This window comes from Dasypus novemcinctus, chromosome 14 (genome assembly GCF_030445035.2).
Source record: "Dasypus novemcinctus isolate mDasNov1 chromosome 14, mDasNov1.1.hap2, whole genome shotgun sequence".
In the NCBI taxonomy this organism is placed as follows: Eukaryota; Metazoa; Chordata; class Mammalia; order Cingulata; family Dasypodidae; genus Dasypus; species Dasypus novemcinctus.
In genome coordinates this window covers 409582-430466 of record NC_080686.1, presented here as the reverse complement: position 1 = coordinate 430466, position 20885 = coordinate 409582, and positions in this window count along the sequence as shown.

Here is a 20885-nt window from a genome sequence, read left to right as displayed (position 1 = left end):
CTCTCACTTCTTGGGTCTCTTCCCAATGGTACAACCCACCTTGGCAAAATGAGCCTTCAGCTATTCCCCCAGAGTCCGTCCCGCATCAGACCATACCCCCTGAGCATCCTAAACAGGTAACCCTCCTACTTATACTTTGATACGATTTTCTCAACATTTTGTTCTCAACGAACACCTGACACTCTCCCATGTTCGTATTTGCCCCTCCCTCCCCCCAATTTTTGGACAATATTTCCCCTCTGCCCATCCCCAGTCCCCCTCAAACCCACAAAGCCCCATCCGAAGGCAACCCCTTGCCCCCATTTTGTCCCTTCTTTGTGCTCATACTTACCACCAGCTCATCACAGATTCCACCCCTGCAGACGTTAACTCACATCCTTCCTCCACCCCCCAATTTCCTGTAAGCCTTTTTTCCAGACTCTAGCTCTCTGAGGCAGTTTGCTTATTTCATATCATTGAGGTCATGTAGTATTTGTCCTTCAATGCCTGGGTTGCTTCACTCAACGTAACATTCTCAAGGTTCATCCATTTTACCTTCCCTCATACCCTAGCCCTCCCAAAAATAGCAGTGGTCATTTATATAAACACAGTCCCTATTCCAGGTGCTTTTCATTTATCTCATTTAGTCTTCTACAAACCCTTCAAATGTAGAATGTTACTGAAGCAAATAGGCATAAGTTTGGTATTTTATATTTTTGTATCATTTCTTTGCCTAACCACAATCTAGATTTAATCAGGATTCAGAGCTAATCAGGCCCAAAAAAACAAATTCACTCTAAGCAAAACCTCAAGCTTGATAAATATTTGAAACCAGAATGCCAATTTATTAATTTTCCACAAACAATTACTCTTAAGCAGTCAAGCAGATAGAGCTTGACTTGACTAAATAGTAAAGATTCTCCTGGTATGAAAATGAAATAAGAAACTAAATTTTGGACAAAAGTACTGGCTAATTAATTTATTTCTCCAGGCTTTCTATAGAGAGAGTTTTCATTAATTATTTGTCCAATTTTCCATATGAATTCTGGAAGAAATAAAATTATTCTATGGGGGGTGACTTAGATACTTGAATGAGTGATGGCTGCAGTCAGTTCAAGAGCTTATCCTTTTGTTACAGTGTATTTATAGATTTATGTTAAAAGCCTTTGTCAACACAAAGCAACTCTCATCTCTTCCTAAATTCCTAATTTTTGAATATTTTTTCAGTCTTGGTTTGGTCAGTAAAACAGAATGACTCTGAATATTATTGAATACAGGTGTTTAATAAAGGAAACAGGTCGTATATGAACATAACAAGAGCTGGATGAGTGAAGGTCAGGAAGAGTGACAGTTAGAAAGTCAAGGAAGGGAAGCAGACTTGGCCCAGTGGTTAGGGCATCTGTCTACCACATGGGAGGTCTGCAGTTCAAACTCCGGGCCTCCTTGACCCATGTGGAGCTGGCCCATGTACAGTGCTGATGCATGCAAGGAGTGCCATACCATACAGGGGTGTCCCCCGCATAGAGGAGCCCCACATGCAAGGAGTGCACCCCATAAGGAGAGCCACCCAGCATAAAAGGAAGTTCAGCCTGCCCAGGAATGGTGCTGCACACCAGAGATTTGGCGCAAGATGACACAATAAAAAGAAACACAGATTCCTGGTACCGCTGACAACAACAGAAGCAGACAAAAAGGACACACAGTGAATGGACACAGAGAACAGACAACTGGGGCATGGGTGGGGGGGAAGGGTAGAAAAATAAATAAAATAAATCTTAGAATAAAAAGTCAAGGAAACAGTCATTGATGACTTCAGCTTGATTCAAGTTTTTCTGGACATTGCTGCAATTGTCAAGCCCCTGGGAAAGGTCAAGGCCTTGGTCTGCAGCAGCTAAGCAGGGACTTGGGGAGAAATCTGTGAAGCCTTTTCATCTGGCTGTCACAGCCACCCTGGAATGATGACTTCTCCACTAACCAGTTCACTTTCCAAATACTGTGTAAGTTCCTCTCATTGGCAAACTTTAGCCTGAAACTATACAGAGAAGAATCTTCTGGAAAATGAATTTCCCAGTGCAAAGGAGACCATAGAAGAGGATGGTTGTAATGCAAAGTTGATAGCTGACAATCTGGCACAATGGTAAAATTATTTTTCTGGTTATATTGAGATGGTTGCATGGAAGCTTTCTTTTTATTCACTCAATATGGGAGTTACATTACTATATCTTTTTGATGTGGAATGTCCTTAAATTCCTATAATACATCCTATTTAGTCATTTTTACTCTTTTTACTTTTTAATTTTCTTTTTTTAAAGTTAATAGATCACATAAACTGTTACATTAAAAAACATAAAAGGGAAGCAGACTTGGCCCAGTGGTTAGGGCATTCGTCTACCACATGGGAGGTCTGCTGTTCAAACCCTGGGCCTCCTTGACCTGTGTGGAGCTGGCCCATGCACAGTGCTGATGCACATGAGTGCCATGCCATGCAGGGGTGTCCCCCACATAGGGGAGCTCACACACAAGGAGTGTGACCCATAAGGAGGGCCACCCAGTGCTGAAAGAAAGTTCAGCCTGCCTAAGAATGACACTGCCCACATGGAGAGCTGACACAACAGGATGACACAACAAAAAAAGAAACACAGATTCCCAGTGCTGCTGACAACAACAGAAGCAGACAAAGAAGAAGATGCAGCAAATAGATACAGAGAACAGACAACCTGGGTGGGGGGAGAAGGGGAGAGAAATAAATAATCTCTAAAAAAAACATGAGGTTCCCATAAGCCCCAATCCCCACCACCCCACCCCCATCATTTTTAAATTGTATTCTTTGAAGATACATAGATCACAAAAATGTTACATTAAAAAATGTAAGAGGTTCCCATATACCCCACACCACTCTACCCCACTCCTCCCACATCAACAACCTTTTCATCAGCATGGCACATTCATTGCATTTGATGAATACATTTTGGAGCACTGCTGCACCACATGGATAATAGTTACATTGAAGTTTATAATCTCCCCCAGTACATTCAGTGTGTTATGGCAGGATATATAGATTTACTCTTTTTAAATACACTTTGAAATCCAATTAGATGAAAAATTTCAAACTAAACTATGAAATATATTTACCATACAGATACTCTTTGAAAGAAATCTGAGGTGAAGTACTCCACTGAGAAAGGAAATTAATTTATGGTAAAGTGTTGTGCTATGGGATGTAAGAATAAATAAAGGGTTTAATAATGATCATTTTCAAAATTAGCAATAGCAAAAGTGTTTAGCCATGAAAATCTGCATTTAATATTCCAGACAATTTTTATTCATAAATACCATAATGTATTTATTTTTTAAAATGTTTATTATTTATCAGGCATTAGTTGACCTACAGATATTAATTCATTTAGATAGGTAATATTATTATTTCCACTGTATAGATGAGAAAACTGAGATATAGAGAGTTAATTCATTTGAGATCATAATTCTAACAGCTGTGGATCGAGGGATTATTCCCAAGCAGTAAGTTCCTGGTAGTGCTATTAACTACTATATTATGTGTCTCAATGGCAAAGTTTGGTGGAGGGAGAATGGAGAGAGACCAGAGGAAGATACAAACAAAACATAATTCTTTTCTTGTTCAAAAGGAAAATGTGGATGTTGATAAGGAATGAATACTGCTGGAAAACAATGTTAGGCATTGTTCTTTTGCTCTTTAGATCAGATGCTTATATTCATGACAAGACTGAATTTGACCATCCTGCAACCACTGAAATTACAAATTATATTTCCAGCCAACCACGGGTACTAACTTGTTGTGGTTATGATTCCAAATTTGGAGCTTACACACGCTGATGGGCCCACCAGGGGCTATGTGATTACTCCTGGCCTAGTGAACTGTGGTGACAGGGTTATGAGTATAAACATGTCTGATGGTGATCAACCTTAACTGGACTGGAGGTAAGTTCTCAAAAAAAAGGGTAATTGTGGCTTGGGCAGAAATCCCAAAAGGTTTTACTAAGGTAGCCAAAACCTAGATATATTATAGGGCCCTCCAATCCCTTCCTGGACTTTAAATTCTTTGAAATTGGAACTACATCTTATTTATCTTCCTTCTTCCCCCCAGTGCTCAGTGTAGTACCTTGAAAGAGATAAACTTACAACAGTGATAACTAGTACCAAATTTCAAAAGATTGGAGGGTCTTCCTGCTCTTTACTGAAATCCTGGAGTGATCCCCAATCTAGTCTTCTTTGGCCCTGTCCTATGAGGTTGTCACAAGCTTCTCTTCTTTAAGAAGGAAAGAGCCACCAACTATTGATCACACTCCTCTGTGTCCCTGGGATCCTGGCCTCTGAGGTCTTCACTTGCTTATTATTTGTTCCTGTGTGCTTTGTCATTGTTAACTAGAGCACACAATCCTTGGCACTGTCTCTTAGCAATCCTTTGAGGCCTGAGATAAAAATACCTTCCCACAGAAGAAAGTTACATTTTTCTCTCAGTTGCCTGAAAGTACCCAAATCCTAAAACCATTTAATTAAACATACTTGATTGAGGATTTACCACCACATGTGTGGCCTGCATGAAAACCCACATGAGGGTCTAATGAAGGCTCAGATTTTCATGTACTATTTCTTTGTTCCTTTTGCTAGCATGATCATTTAATACTGGCTAGTTTTCTCACTGTCATTTTCTACATAAGGGGTTTATTTCTCATGAGCTTGTGGGACAGTTAAGTTCATATGTCAACATGGCTACATTACAATGTCCAGTTGTTTGGTCAAACAAGCTCTGGCCTGATTGTTACTGTGTGGATATTTCCTGAGAGATTTACACATATTGTCAGTGGATTGCATCTATAGCTGATTACATCTACAACCAAGAAAGAAGACTGCCTTCAGCATAAGGGGAGTCTCCTCATCAATCAGTTGGAGGTCTAAGAACCAGAACTAAGGATTTCAGAAGTCAAAAAGAAGACTTTATCTCTGCTTCAGCCAGCCAGCTTCACCTGGAGAATTTCACTTCAACTTCATTGTAGTTTCCAACTTGCAGCCTGTCCTATGGAATTGCAACTTGTTGACAATCTCCACAGGCACACGTGCCAATTCCTATAATAAATCCTTTATTTATGTCACACACATGTGCATGTATATATAGACATACATTCATACATATATATGTAGGTATGTATGTGTATATGAATTATTCCTGCCAGATCTGTTTCTCTGGAGAATCTTGATGAATACAGATTGTAGTACTGAGAGTGGAACGCTGCTCTAACAAACATCTAAGTATGTGGAACAGGCTTGGAAATTAAGTAATGAGTAAAGCTGGAAGAATCTGAGGTGCTTGATAAGAAGACCAAGTTGTTTTGCAGAGTCTGTCGGTAGAAATATGGATGTTAAAGATACTTCCATTGAGAGCTTAGAAAGAAATGATGAATGTGGTTCTTGTTATAACATAGCAGATAACTTGCTGAAATTGTGTTCTCATGTTCAATGGAAGGCAGAACTTACAGGCAGTGAACCTGGATATTTAGCTGAGGAAATTTTCAAGCTAAGCGTGGAAGCTACAGACTTGTTTCTCCTTGTAACTTACAGTAAAATGAGAGCAGAAAGGGATAAAATGAGAACTGATTTCTTACACTCATAGGAACCAGCAACTGATAATGTGGAAAATTCTCATTCTATCCAGGTAGTGTTCTCTGAGACCAGGGCCAGAAGTGACTCTATCAGGGTCCTCCATGAACTATTGAGAGTGCATTCCCAGAGAATGGGACTCTTGATGAGGGTATGGCTAGGAAATCCTTTGCTAAAGAGGCTGTGGGTGAGCATGGGTCCAGTCAGCATTGGGGTGGCACCAATGCTTGGAGAAACTGGAGCACACACAGCAGTGCTCAGGCAGAGTGAGATTGCCACTGCTGTCCTCAGACTCAGTGTGACCTGGGCTCCAGCACTGGGGAGAGCATGGCTGCTCTCACAAGCTCTTGGAAAGGGTGGGGCTGCCCCTCCAGCAGGCTCAGAGGACAAAGCCTCAATCCAGAGATGACCTTGAAATCTAATGAAGTTTGCTCTGCTGGGCTTTGGCCCTGCTTGGAACCTGTGACCCCCTTTTCCTTCCAGTTTCTTGTTACAGAATAAGCATGCCTATCCTCTGCATGTTCTACCATTGTGTTTTGGAAGCACATAACTTATTTTCCAGGTTTCTCAGGTCCGCAGATGGAGAGGGATTTTGCCTCAGGAGAGATCACAGCCATAACTGATTTTGATGTGATGTTGAACTTGAGTTATTTTTAATCTTCACAGAATATCTGCTTCCACTTTGAAGTTTTCTTTCTTTTAGGACCACTTTTGTTTGTTTGTCTCTGTACCTATCTGATTTTTTAGGAGCTCAACAATACTTTTAAAATGTGATTCTGAAAACATTTTACTCCAGCATTTTAAATTGTTTTCAGTTTAAGAGAGGGTACATACCACTGCAAATAGAAGTATAATATTGTTGTTTAAATGAAGACTTTTCATTTAAGGAAACTTGATTTGAGAAAGTTTCATCTTCCTAAAACTGGTGTAATAAGGCCTCCTTCAGAGTGTCTTACAGGATGTGTAAGGGCAAACATAGTTTGTGAATACTTTTTATGTTTTCCCCTAAGACAATTCTAAATCAACATATTTTTAGTAGAAACTTTCTGAACTGACTCCTTGTTGTAGAATTTGAGAGCAGTTCAATTATTTGCATATAGAGAGTCCAGGACTCAGGAATGATTTTGAGAAGGAAAAATGGTTTATTGATGCCCGGCCAGACTTGGGAGCTTTCTGTTTCAATTCCGAGCACTGAACAAGATTTTTGAGTCCCTTTCATACAGAGAGGAAAGGCCAAATTGTCCTTTTGTTTTGGTTCTCAATAGGCTTGAATTAGCATATATCTTCCACATCCTAGGTAAGCTTTTAGCATGGACTTCAGACATTCTAGATAAGCTTTTAGCACATTTGGGTTGCATTTTCCCTGAATATTTAAAGTTTATAGACTTTGCATTGTTAAACTGTTTCCTGGGACTGGAGTCATTGCCATGGTCACCAAGGGCAGGACTGCAGCCTCTTATCATCCCACACCCACAAGTCAGGACAGACAGTTTAGGTTAAGGTTATTTCTGAAGAGACAAAGAGCCTTCCACCCATAGCCCACATCAACTTGACATTCTTTATAATATGTTTATGCTAGAGAGTGCTGAATGATTAAGTAACTCAAGAGAGAAAGGCATACAGTTACCTCTAATTCCAACAGAAAAACTGAATTCAGTTCTTACTGGGTCATTACTTTTTCTTTGGTTTTCTGAAAATGTACCTCCATATAGAACCATTCCTTAATGTTTCCTCTGTGTAACACTGTTATCTACATGAGAAGAATATCTCACAGATGGGATTCACATAATAAATAACTAAAGGACATTTTACTAAGAAAGCTTTCCAAAGGCCAAACTGTGGCAATATTTATATGATTGGAAGAAAACCTTGGGAATATTTTTAAAAGGTTGAATATACAGAAGTTGATAAATCTAATTGCAATTGTGAAATGCTCCCAGTGGTAGCTCTATAAATAGAACTTCCATCTCCTTTCCTGCCTTCTTACCTTTATCCCTCTAGTCTTCAGAATTTGCTTCCACCTTTAGAAACCCACCCTAATGTCATTGTATTCATCCCTGTCTTTTGAATAAGGACTAGAAAGCACACCAAAGGCTTTTATTTTTTATTTTTTTGATTTTTTTATTGACTTTGTAATAATATTACATTAAAAATATATATGTGAGGTCCCATTCAACCCCACCCCCCCACCCCCCCTCTCCCCCCCCAACAACACTCGTTCCCATCATCATGACACATCCATTGGATTTGGTAAGTACATCTTTGGGCACCTCTGCACCTCATAGACAATGGTCCACATCATGGCCCATACTCTCCTCCATTCCATCCAGTGGGCCCTGTGAGGATCCACGATGTCCGGTGATCACCCCCGAGGCGCCATCCAGGGCAGCTCCATGTCCCAAATACGCCCCCACCTCTCATCTCTTCCTGCCTTTCCCATACCCATCGTCCACCATGTCCACTTTTCCCAATCCAATGCCACCTCTTCTATGTGGACATTGGATTGGTTGTGTCCATTGCACCTCTATGTCGAGAGGAGGCTCAGATTCCACATGGATGTTGGCTGCCATCCTCCCATTTTCAGTTGTAATCACTCTAGGCTCCATGGTGTGGTGATTGTCCTTCTTTAACTCCATCTTAGCTGAGTGTGGTAAGTCCAATAAATCAGATTGTAGGTGCTGGAGTCTGTTGAGGCTCAGGACCTGGCTATCACATTATCAGTCCAGAGATTCAAATCCCCTAACTATATCTTAAACCCCAACGTTAACTGCACCTCCAGCAGATTAGTATGAAAGTCTTATGAAGGGAGATCCCATCTGAGTCCAGATTCATCACACATAAACACCATTTCCAGAGAGGGGCCATCTGCCCTGGTAGTAAACCCCATCGGCCATGACCATAACTCTCATGGGTCTCTTTAGCCTTCATAGGAACCAATATCTGGGGGTTGTATCTGCTTTATCTGTCTCTTTGACTCTGCTCAGTTGTGCATGAGGGCAATCCTTCTGCCAGCCTCCAGACTCTTTTTTAGAAACTCGTAGCCATATAAACTCATTTCTCCTTTCCATTTCCCCCTTACTTTAGGTCAAACAGCATTTTAAAGTCATGTTGTTTTATGTAGACATGGATATTCTGTTGATCCGCATTGAACCTTCCATATAAGGTCCTTTTCCAGTTGCATCATCAGTTGGTATTTGATAGTGGTCCCTCGTTGCCAGGGAGGCTCATCCCCGGGTGTCATGTCCCACGCTGGAGGGAAGGCATTGCAATTACATGCTGAGTTTGGCTTCGAGACTGGCCACATTTGAGTAACATGAAGGCTGACAGGAGGAAATTCCCAGGCACAATGTTGCTCTAGGCCTTGTTCTTGTTTTAGGTTTATCAGCTCACAAGCATAGTCATTAGCATCAGGGGCTCACTGTTGAACCCTCACTCCCTCCCGGTCCCCGCCGCTGTACCTGTGAGACTATCGCTGCTCCCCTAGGGACCACGACAGAGCACCACTGGCCAGGAACCCAGTACCCCCCCTGCTGGGTTTTTAATTGTTGCCACTATGAGTATATCCAATCATTACCATGCACCCTGGACATATGTTCTGTACAGCTCCCTGTCAGCCATATATCACCTGTCATTGGTGGAATTTTTTCAAGTCAACATTCTTTATCTAAGTTCTTTATCTAACTTTATCCAAGTTCTTTATCTATCCTTTAAACCCATCGCTATATGCCATTCCCTAGTAAGGGACCATGACATTATATTGGGCTTCAAATTTCGGGGAGTTCTGGATCACAGAGTGTTTCAACAATGGCAATGGAGGGATACCAAAGGCTTTTAAAGAGGTTGGGGTCACATTGGGCAGCATAAATGGAGAGATCAGAGATGTGAGGTTCCAAAGAGGGGAGGAAGTTTAAAGGATAAACTACCCAAGACTAACTGATAGAACTCATTTAATTAAGTCAATCAGTTTAAGGAGATTAATATCTCAGAATAAGGTTCTAGTCAGAAACTGTGGCTATCCTCCTTTTCTCTACTTTCTTTAGTGCAAAGAAACACAAAGTCATGAAAAGACAATGTGGAAAGTGATCCTAGATACTCAAAAGAGAGAAAAAATATTCTTTTGCTGCCATAGTAATGAATAGGATGTAGGGGGAAAATGGGTGGATTCATAATTCCTGCTCTTCTAAGGTCTTCAATAAGTCAATTCTAAAGTTTAGTATCTGCTATTTGTATCATCACCTCACTAATTTCAAGGTTTTATCACTCAGGAATAGGTCCAACAGCATATAAAAGAAAACTATACTTGAAGTACCTGAAAAAACACATTTTTAAAATTTTAATTCTTTGTCACACAATGGGGAATTTGAAAGTTGGTAATCCAAGCCTGGTGCATCAGCACAACGGTCCCATTAGTGCCCCTGCCTTACAGTATAACACAATAGGTCATAACTCCTGTTCTCATGCCACAAGATGTCTCTTCCCAAACTCCCCTGGCATCACAACTATGGCAGAGGAAAGTCAGTTGAGGCTGTGCCTGTTTTACAGAGCATTCTTAGAAGCCCCACCTAATGGGGTCCACTGATATGTATGGCCAACCCTGTGTCAATTGCTACCTCTATCTACAGAAGAAGAATTTTAAAATGCAGTTTTCAAGTGTTCAGATTACTATCTCAGGGAAAATACTATTTCTTGTAAGGGATAAAGAGAGATTGGATTTCCAGTAGCCAATTGAGTACAGTGCTCTACATGGCATATAAACTTCATTACCTGCACTGTGACACTAATAGTATCATGTGTTACTTGGCCAAAAATTTAAGATTCCCACATTGCAGGATGGCATTTCTCTACCTCCTTGAAATTAGATGTGGATCATGCTTCTTAATTTGGCCAGTAACATTGAAATAAGTGATGTAGATCATTCCCTGGAAAAACTAAGAGCAAGTGTTGAATTTTCCACTCTGGAATGGATCTGGTGATATTCCCAAAGGTTGCTGCTTCACCAGCCTGGGGCCTGAATGATGGCAATGAGTTGAAGCCCTCTGCTAACTCATGACAGACACATAACATACAGTAAGCCACAGAAGTTTGGGGTTATTTGCTACTACAGCATTATCTAGCCTACCACTACAGTTGTCTTCTAGCACTAGCTTCTATAGAGTGTCTGGTTATTTCTATTTCCTTATCATATTTTATTGCCTTTTTTAAAGATACATAAATTAGACAAAATGTTACATTAAAAAATATAAGAGGTTCCCATATATCCCACTCCCCATACTCCCTACATCAACAACTTCTTTCATTAATGTGGTACTTTCATTGCATTTGATGAGCACATTTTGGAACATTGCCACACAGCATGGATTACAGTTTACATTGTAGTTTACCCTCTCTCCAAGTCCATTCAGTGGGTTCTGACAGGATATATAATGTCCAGCATCTATCCTTGAGTTGCAACACTTACTCTCTGGGTCTTTGGACTTATCCAGGCCAGCTAAAAAGGAGGTGAGAATGGTCAACCATTACACCAGGGAATCAAGAGAGTCTACTACAGCTGCAAGCAGGAGAATTCCATCCATCAGCCATGTGGGATCTAAGCCCCCACTCAATTTAGAGGTGGGGTGGACATCACCATCCCAGGATCCTCAGGATGGAAGAATAAAATATGGATTACAGTGGATTTACTGGTATTCTACTATAGAATTATTGTGACTCTAGCAATGGGAGAAATTATATCATTAGTGTGGAAACAGTGGCCATGGGAGTTGTTGAAGGCAGGGAGAGGGAAAAAGAGGTGTAATTTTGGGGCATTTTCAGGACTTGGAGTTGTCCTTATATTTTTAATCATATTTTTCCTTATGCCTCCTGTTTTCTTTTCCTTTATCCTTCCTTTCATTAAATTTCCCCTGCTTTTCTCCCTTATTGCTTTCCAACTGAATAGAACCTGGGAAAATATATAGCTCCATCATTAGCACTGAGGTAAATAAAAGTTACTTCCTCTGAGCTATGGACTAAGATAGCATAAGCTATAGCAGTTCTACCTTTCCTCTACTTAGCACATGTTGAAGCTGTAAATTTAACCAGCCAAGTGCTCTGTCCAGTTTCTGAAATTGTTCTCCATTTCTTTTCTAATTTTCTGGTAAGATTGAAGGTTGGCACATAAAGAAGTCACTACTGTATAATTTTGTTACTGGAATAAATCTGATGGTTGCTGAGCAAATAAAAAATGGTTTTAATTTAAATTTCTACTATACAAACCAAGAACACAAAGGATAAATAGGGAAGTGGATGACAGATCACAGGATGTATGAACTGAAGTCTAATTGAAATGACATAAAAAAATCATGCTTCTTGAAACTTCACACATTCTGTGTGCGGTAGGCTGAATTAGCTATATACTGCTATATTTAGAGGTCATGATTATGATAGGGTCTTTTTTCTTCTTTATTTTCTTTTAAATGTTACATTAAAAAATATGAGGTCCCCATATACCCCCCCCCAACCCCACCCACATCACCTCTTCCATCATCGCGGCACATCCACTGCACCTGGTGAATACATTCTGGAGCACTGCTGCACCACATGGACAGTACAGATAAGCAACATATTCCACAGCTAAGAAAGTTTTATGATGATTACAGCCAACAGACAAGACAAAAAACATCTAACTTTGTTTTGCTTGAGGGATAATATATTGTGTAGTAATTAAGTCACGATGACCAGATTTATAATGAGTATATTAAGTGCACTTTAAAAGGAGACGGTATGAAAGACTTAGAACTTAGAAATAGTTTTTGTTAATTTAATTTTTAACTCAGGGAGTGTGCTGAAATGAAGATGAAGAGTTAAAGCTCCTGCTTCTACCACACTCTAATGCTTTAGGATCCTCATTAGTGAGTCATAATCTTTTCTCTATCTTGGGAACATTCTCAGTAAAATTGAGAAAACAAAGCACATTCATTCCCTTGGGGTAATATAACATTGTTGTTGGTTTTTGTTTTTTCTCTCTTAACTCTGGGTTAATGACCCATAGCAAAAATGTGCATAATTTCATTAAAAATATTCAGAAGTTTCACCATTTGTAGTAGACATTAATTGTTTTTGCTTTTTTAGTTTTTAATTTTTGTCAAATTCCCATCTTCCTCCTGGGAGCTACCCCTTTTTCTATGTGGTTCTTCTGGGATAATTAATCCCTGTACTCCAGAGATAATATATCATGAATTATGAATTATTTCATGTGATCTGCTAATATTTTGTTAAGGATTTTTGCATCTATTGATATCATGTATATCAGTGTGGTATATTCTTTTTTGTAATACACTTATCAGAATTTATTATTAGCATTATATTTGCCTCATGAAATGACTTGGGCAGTGATCCTTCTTTCTCTAAATCATTTATGTAAGATTAGCACTATTTCCTGATTGAATATTTTTGATAAAACATACCAGTGAAATTAGCCAGGCCTGGAGTTTTCTTTTTGGGATCTTCATGCAAATTTTAATTTCTTTAATAGGTATAGGGTTGTTCTTTCCTGTGTTGATTTGATAAATTGTATTTTCAAAAATTTGTCCATTTCAAGTTGTCAAAATTATTGGCATAGAATTGTTCATAGTATTATCTTATTATCACTTTAAAGGCTTTGTTCATTGCCACATCATCCTAATATTTAAACTAAGATCTTAATGGTATCTCCAGGCTATGATAGTTTCTCCTGTTCTTTATTTCATTTTATGAGCAATCTGGAAGAGTTCTTATCTACTGCCATAACATCAACTAATTTTCACATTACAAGTGCCAATTCTGGGTGGTCATGAGAATTACTTGACTGCTTTTAATAAATACTAAATCCTGATTTCCTCAACAGAAATATTGCATCAGTCTCTCTGGGGATTGAGCCCAAGCAGATCTTAGTCTATTCAATATCTCCACTATCAATTCTAAGGTGCAGCTATTGGCTAGAATCCCTTCTTTAAATGTTCCATATCCTAAATGGAAACCTCTAATTCTAAATATGCTTCTAATTTCATAAAGTAAAATTTGTTTAATTGGCAGCTGGAATGTCTGACAAACTTGAGTATATTACTTTCATCTCTGTAATTCTGACACTCCTTATGTATTCATTTTTTTCATTCTTAGCCAACTCAATTGAGGTAAACATCTCTAATTTTGATATTCCTTATGTATTCATTTTTTTTTTCAATTTAAGCCAACTCAGTTAAGGTAATTTTATATTTCAAATGCACCCATTTCCAGTGTACAGACAGATGAGTTTTGAAAAAATACATACATCCATGTTACCACCTCCCCTAGTCAATTGTCTTATCATCTCCAGAGAATTCCCATGTGAACCTTTTCATTTAACAACTGATGTGATATCTGCCAACCATATGTTACTTTTGCCTCTCTAGAATTTCATGTGAATGAAGTAGTAAAGTGTGAATAATCTTGTTTCTGGATAAGTCTATTGTTTCAGTGTTTTGCTCCTTTTAATTGAATTTTTTACACAATGTCAAACTAGTGTTAACAAAAGCAAGGGATTGGAAAGTCAGTAGAATTGAGATTAGGTCTTGGATTGAACCAAAGAAAAGACAATAATCAGAATTTCAATCCTTTTTGGATATTCTCTGCTTTACCTGTTCTTCCTCCTACTATAATATATTAGAATGTTCCCCAGGGACAAAAGATTTTTGGATCTGCCTTGCCTCCCAAGTCTGGGCCACTAGTGAAACTCTTAAGAAATACTTGAGGTCACTTTATTAGCCAAATTAGCCCTGCAATAAAGACTGCTCTGTGCCAATCCTAACAAAGCATAAAACAAGAATTGAAAAGGTCTAATTAACTCAGTTAATTTAACTAAATCACAGAGAAAGACCATCAATATATAAAAGAATACAAGAAGTCTAACATCTAACATTAAGCATCATAAAATTGAAAATATCCAGTATCAGATAAAAATTACTAGGCATGAAAATAAACATTTCTGAGAGTTAAATAAATTAATTATTAGAAAGAGACACATAAATGATGGAGATGAAAGAATTCATAGGATTAAAAAGGCAGAGGAAAAAATCATGATAAGAGAAATATAAAATATTAAAAAAATAATCTAGAAATGAAAATACAGTATCTAAAATGGAAAATAGGACCACAGAAGAAAAGATAAGTGAACATGAGTATGTAGTAATAGATATGACCCCTAAAAAGAAACATCAAAAGAAAAATAACTTAAAGAAATGATCAAAGCATAATTCACTTGTAATAAAATCTTAAGTATATATTTTTGTGTACTTAGAAATAAATAAGATGGACATAGAAAGGAAATATACTAGAAGAACAAAAACAAATTTTTTCTAAATTTGATGAAAAAATGTTTTCAAGCAGAAAACCATAAAATAATACCAATGCACATCACAATCAAATTCACAAGAAAACAATGATGAAGATAAAAATCTTATACACAGCAATGTAAAATGAAAGACTTATTATCAACTGCGTAAAAACTTAAGGGTGAAAATATCTTCTGATAATGACATTTGCAAGCCAGAAAATAATGGAATGACATTTTTTTCTTCTGACAATTTTCTTTTATTTTTAAAGAAGGTATAGGTTACATGAAATTTACATCAGATATATAGGGGGGAAGTGGACTTGGCCCAGTGGATAGGGCATCTGTCTACCACATGGGAGGTCCATGGTTCAAACCTCAGGCCTCCTTGACCCATGTGGAGCTGGCCCATGTGCAGTGCTGATGCACGCAAGGAGGGCCATGCCATGCAAGGTATGCCATGCTGTGCATAGGATAGCCCCATGTGCAAGGAGTGCCACCCAGCATGAAAGAAAGTGCAACCTGCCCAGGAATGGCACCATACACATGGAGAGTTGACACAACAAGATGATGCAACAAAAAGAAACACAGATTCCCATGTTGCTGACAACAACAGAAGCAGACAAAAAGAAGAACATGCAGCAAATGGACACAGAGAACAGACAACTGGGGTGGATGGGTGGGCAGGGGGGTGGGAAGGGGAGAGAAATAAATAAAATAAATCTTAAAAAGTATATATATAAGGGATTCCCATATACCCCACCCCATTTCTCTATCACAATTTCCCCTATTAATAACATTTTTCATTACTGTGGTACATTTGTTACAATTGATGAATAAATATTGAAACATCACTACTAATCATTGTCTATAGTTTACATTATGGTTTGCACTACAAATTTTTAAATTTATTTTAATTTTTTCATTATCTTTTTTCAAGTTTATTAGATCACAGGAAATGTTACATTAAAAAACATGAGGTTTCCATATATCCCACTCCCCACCCCCCGCCCCCATCAATTTTAATTGTATTTTTGAAGATACATAGAGCCCAAAAAATGTTATGTTAAAAAAATAAGAGGTTCCTATATATCCCATTCCCCCACCTCACTTCTCCCACATCAACAACCTCTTTCATCATTGTGGCACATTCATTGCATTTGGTGAATACATTTTTGAGCACTGCTGTACCACAAGGATAATATTGCAGGTTACACTCTCCCCCAGTACATTCAGTGGGTTGTGCAAGATATATAATGTTCAGCATCCATCCCTGCAATATCATTTAGGACAAATCCAAGTCCCAAAAAAGCCCTCACATCACATCTCTTCTTCCCTCTCTCTGCCCTCAGCAAATACCATGACCACTTTCTCCACATCAATGCTACAATTTTTTCCATTACTAGTTACAAGAGTTCTATAGTAGAATATCAGTAAATTCACTCTAATCCATATTTTATTTCTCCATCCTGTGGACCCTAGGATGGTGATGTCCACTCCACCTCTGTATTGAGAAGGGGCTTAGATCTTACATGGATGATGGATGCAATTCTTCTGCTTGCAGTTGTAGGCATTCTTGATTCCTTGGTGTGGTGGTTGACCATCTTCACCTCCCTGTTAGCTGACCTGGGTAAGTCCAACAAACCAGAGAGTAGGAGTTGCAACTCTGCTGAGGTTCAGTGCCCAGCTACCACATGGAGAGTCCAGAGATTCAAGTCTCCTGAGTATACACCAACCCTAGCACCAACCACAGGTTCAGTGAAAGTGACAGAAGAGGCATGTGTAGAAAGTTCACATCTGAGTCCAACTTTATCACACTCAGGAACACAAATTCCAAAGTAGGTCCCACAGACATGGCACTGAACATCAGAGCCATCTGCCAAGACCATAGGGACATTTTAATGTAAAGAAAGAAAGAAAAAAGTTAACCTAGAATTCTAAACACAAAATTAGAAACTAAGAAAAAAAATTCTGAAAGGATCCATTGCCAGCCAAAAAGAATGCAGGAAGAGAACTTCTGGGGTATATGGTAGAGTAGGGAGCTCCAGAACTCACTGCTTACACCAAAACAACAAGGGTGTTCTTAAAAATGAAACAAAAGAACACTAGAGAGTGGTTGAAAGCAGTGTAAAGAAATAAAGACTTGTGGTAATGGTAACCGTTTGGGTAATTATAAATGTCAGTATTATTATATTGCATTGTATTGTATTGTATTGTATTGTATCATATGTAACTTATGCCTTAGTTCCTACTGGTGCTAAAATGCAAATGCATAAAAAGTAATGATAAATGTATGAAGATATACGTAGTAACAAGTACAGAAAAATCATGGGGTGCAGAGGTGCATGCTACTACAGTAGCTTGACATCAAACCAAATATGGTATATATTTAGGATGTTAAATTTAAGCTCTATAATAACCACAAGGAAAACAGAAGGAAAAAAATATATCCAGATAGAAATGAGAAGACATTCAATATGATACAACACAAGAAAACAAATAAATATAAAATTAGACTTTACTGGAAGTAAGGGGCAAAAAAATATGTAAGACCTTCAGAGGCTAAATAGCAACATGGCAGAAGAATGTCCTGTTTTATCAGTAGTGACTTAAATGTCAATGGATAAAACTCTCTAGTCAAAAGGCAGAGATTTGCAGACTAGATAATAAATCATGACCCAACTATATGCAGTTTGCAAGAGACTCACCTTAAATTAAAAAGTACAAGTAGTTTAGGTTGAAATGATGGGAAAAAATATACCACACCAGGAATAATTAAAGGAGAGCTGTGTTGGCTATATTAGTACCACATTAAATAGACTTTAAGACAAAACAGTCACAAGGGATACATATGGTCATTATATACTGATAAAGCAGACAATTCAATAAAAGGATGTAATATTTTAAATGTATATGCTCCTACCAGCAGAGCCAGAAAAGTTTGAAGCAAACACTGGCCTATTTGAAAGCATAAACTAATGGTTCTACAGAAATAGTATGAGAATTTACCACTCACAATAATGGACAAAACATCTAGGCAATAGATCAATGAGAAAGTAGTGGACTTGAATGATAAACCAACTATACCTAACAGACATATATAGAACATTGCACGCTATGAAACATCAAACCAACACAGAAAACAGAGTAAACGCTAATATTTCTTTATGTCTCAATAATGTCCTTTTGAACTTCTTCATTCTTAGATCCCGTCCAGTATCATGCATTGCATTTAATTGCCATCTCATTCATTTTCTTCCCTCCCTCTTCCTCTTCCTTCCTTTCTTTTACTTGTAGAAACATATATAATTCATACATGAAATACATGGTTTCCATATATTACCCTCCATACACAGTTTTCCTTATTGTTAACACTTTGCATTAGTAGTGTGGCAACTTTGTTACAATTGATGAAAGAATATGATTATAATTGTACTATTAACTGGAGTCCATAGTTTACATTAGTTTGTGTTGTACAGTCTTAGGGTTTCTTAAATATTTTTATCCTGGTAATATATGTACAACCTAAAATTTCTCCTTTCAACCACATTCAACTATATATTTTAGTGGTGTTAATTACATTCAAAATGTTGAGTTATCAACAACACCATTTTTTACTAAAGCTGTATATCACCCAAAAGAGAAACTAGTTAAACAGATTTTAGGTGCCTGGTAAAACATATTCTAGTTTCAGAATCTACTAATTTGCTTATTCTAATTATTTCACATCCATTAGAGCATACAATATTTTTCCTTCTGGTCTGACCTAATTCACTCTAAATGATGTCTTCAAGGTTCATCCATAGTGTATCATGTATCAGAACTTCATTCTTCGATAATATGCCATTGTATGGTGAGGGCGCACGGCGGACAGTGGGCGGTGTCAAGGGCGGACGCACAGCAGTGCAAAGAATGCTGCGGAGACGGAGAGTGGTGGCAACGCGTCTGCTTTATTGAGGAAGACAAGCGTTTATATAGGCTAGGGCGCTGGCGGTAGCAAGGCTAAGCCAAATAAGGCAATGTATGTGAGGGGAGGCCGCTAATTGGCTGGGGGACGGTTGGGGGTGAGATACGAGGGTAAGGGGTGACTGTGGGGTGCGGATTGGCTTAAGCTGAAGGAGACCTCCGATTGGTTGTTGGAGGCTGTTGCTAGGTAAAGGGGCAGAGGTGAGGTTATCATTCTGGTGGGGGGTATAAGGGGGCTAGGGCAGAAGATAAGGGGAAGTTGTGGGTTGGGTTCTGGTGAGGTGCGGGAGAGGCAGGCCGATTACCCTAGGGCGGCCCCTATGGAGACCGGATGCTGGGTGGAGATAGAGGAGGCAGCCGTTAAGGGCAAGAGTAGCAGGGGGGCGACAATCTACCCGCGCCAAGCACTCACCCAGCAGGAGACAAGGCCTCATCTCAACGTGCTGGGCCTGCCCAACGATGGTAGCATGCTTGTTACCTCAGTATGGATATACCACATTTTGTTTATTCACTCATTTCTTGATGGACACAGGTTGCTTTCCATCTTTTAGGAATTATGATTAACTCTGCTCTAAACATCGGTGTGCAAATAACCATTTGAGTCCCAGCTAATAGTTATTTTGGATTTATACCTAGAAGTGGGCTTACCAAGTCTTATGGTAAATCTGTACATAACTTTCTGAGTAACCGGCAAACTGTTTTCTGCAGAACCAACAAACCATTTTCCACAGCAGCTGCACCACTTTACAGTCTGACAAACAATGAATAAGTGGTTCTAGTTCTCTGAATCCTTTCCAATATTTGCTACTTTCCATTTTAAAAATAATATTATTCATATGTGTGTGAAATGGTATTTCATTGTGTTTATGGTTTGTTTTCCCTAATGGCTAATGATTTTAAACATATTTTCATGTACTTTTGGTCATTTGTATATCTTATTTGGAGTAAAGACTATTCAATTCTTTTGTCAATTTTTCAATAAGTTTGTTTATCTTTTGTTATTGAATTGTAGGACTTCTATATATATATTCTGAATATTAAACTCTTATGAGATACATCATTTCCCAATATTTTCTCCTGTTCTGTAGGTTGTCCTTTTCTTTTCATGATGAAGTTCTTTGATGCTCAAAGCTTTAAATTTTGATGACATCCCATTCATCTAATTTTTCTTCTTTTACTCATGCTTTTGGCGTTACACACCTAAGACGTCATTGCTTAGCACAAGGTCCTGAAGATACTTCCCTAATATTTCTTCTAGGAGATTTACAGTTTTGATTCTTATATTTATGTCTTTGATACATTTTTCAACAAATCAATTTTATTGATACATTTTAATGAAGCATAAATCCATCCAAAGTGCAAAATCGATGTCATTTGATAGAATCACATAGTTGTGCATTGCATTCATTACTTCAATCAGTCTGAAAGTATTTCATTAAATCAATAATAATAAGCAAACAAAATAATCACCTCTCAATATCTCTGTACTTCTGCTGTACATAGCTATTTTGTTTCTTTCTCTTTAGTTTATTAGTATTTGTATTTTTTAAAAAGTCTTTTGTATGCATTATTACTCATGTTTGTATTTGACATGAGGTTTCACTATGTTATACAGTTCCATGTTAAGTTTTTTAGCTTTCCTGCTACTAATATACTTGTCCTTAGACTTTCTCTTTCAATCACTGTCATACCCTTATCTATGCTTGTTAAAAACACTATGATGTGCTTTCAACACTTCTATTCATTTCTAAAAATTTGCAAACTACCTTTTTACCAATTCTGCACAGATTAACATCCAGCTTTCCATTCTCTACCTTTATTCTCGTTTCTGGTGACCCATATTCTAATTATTAACTCCATGAGATTACATAATATATTTAGCTCATAATAGCACAGTCATATAGTATTTGTCCTTTTATGTTTGGCTTAACTCACTCAACATAATGTCCTCCAGGTTCATTCATGTTGTAAGTACACTTCATGA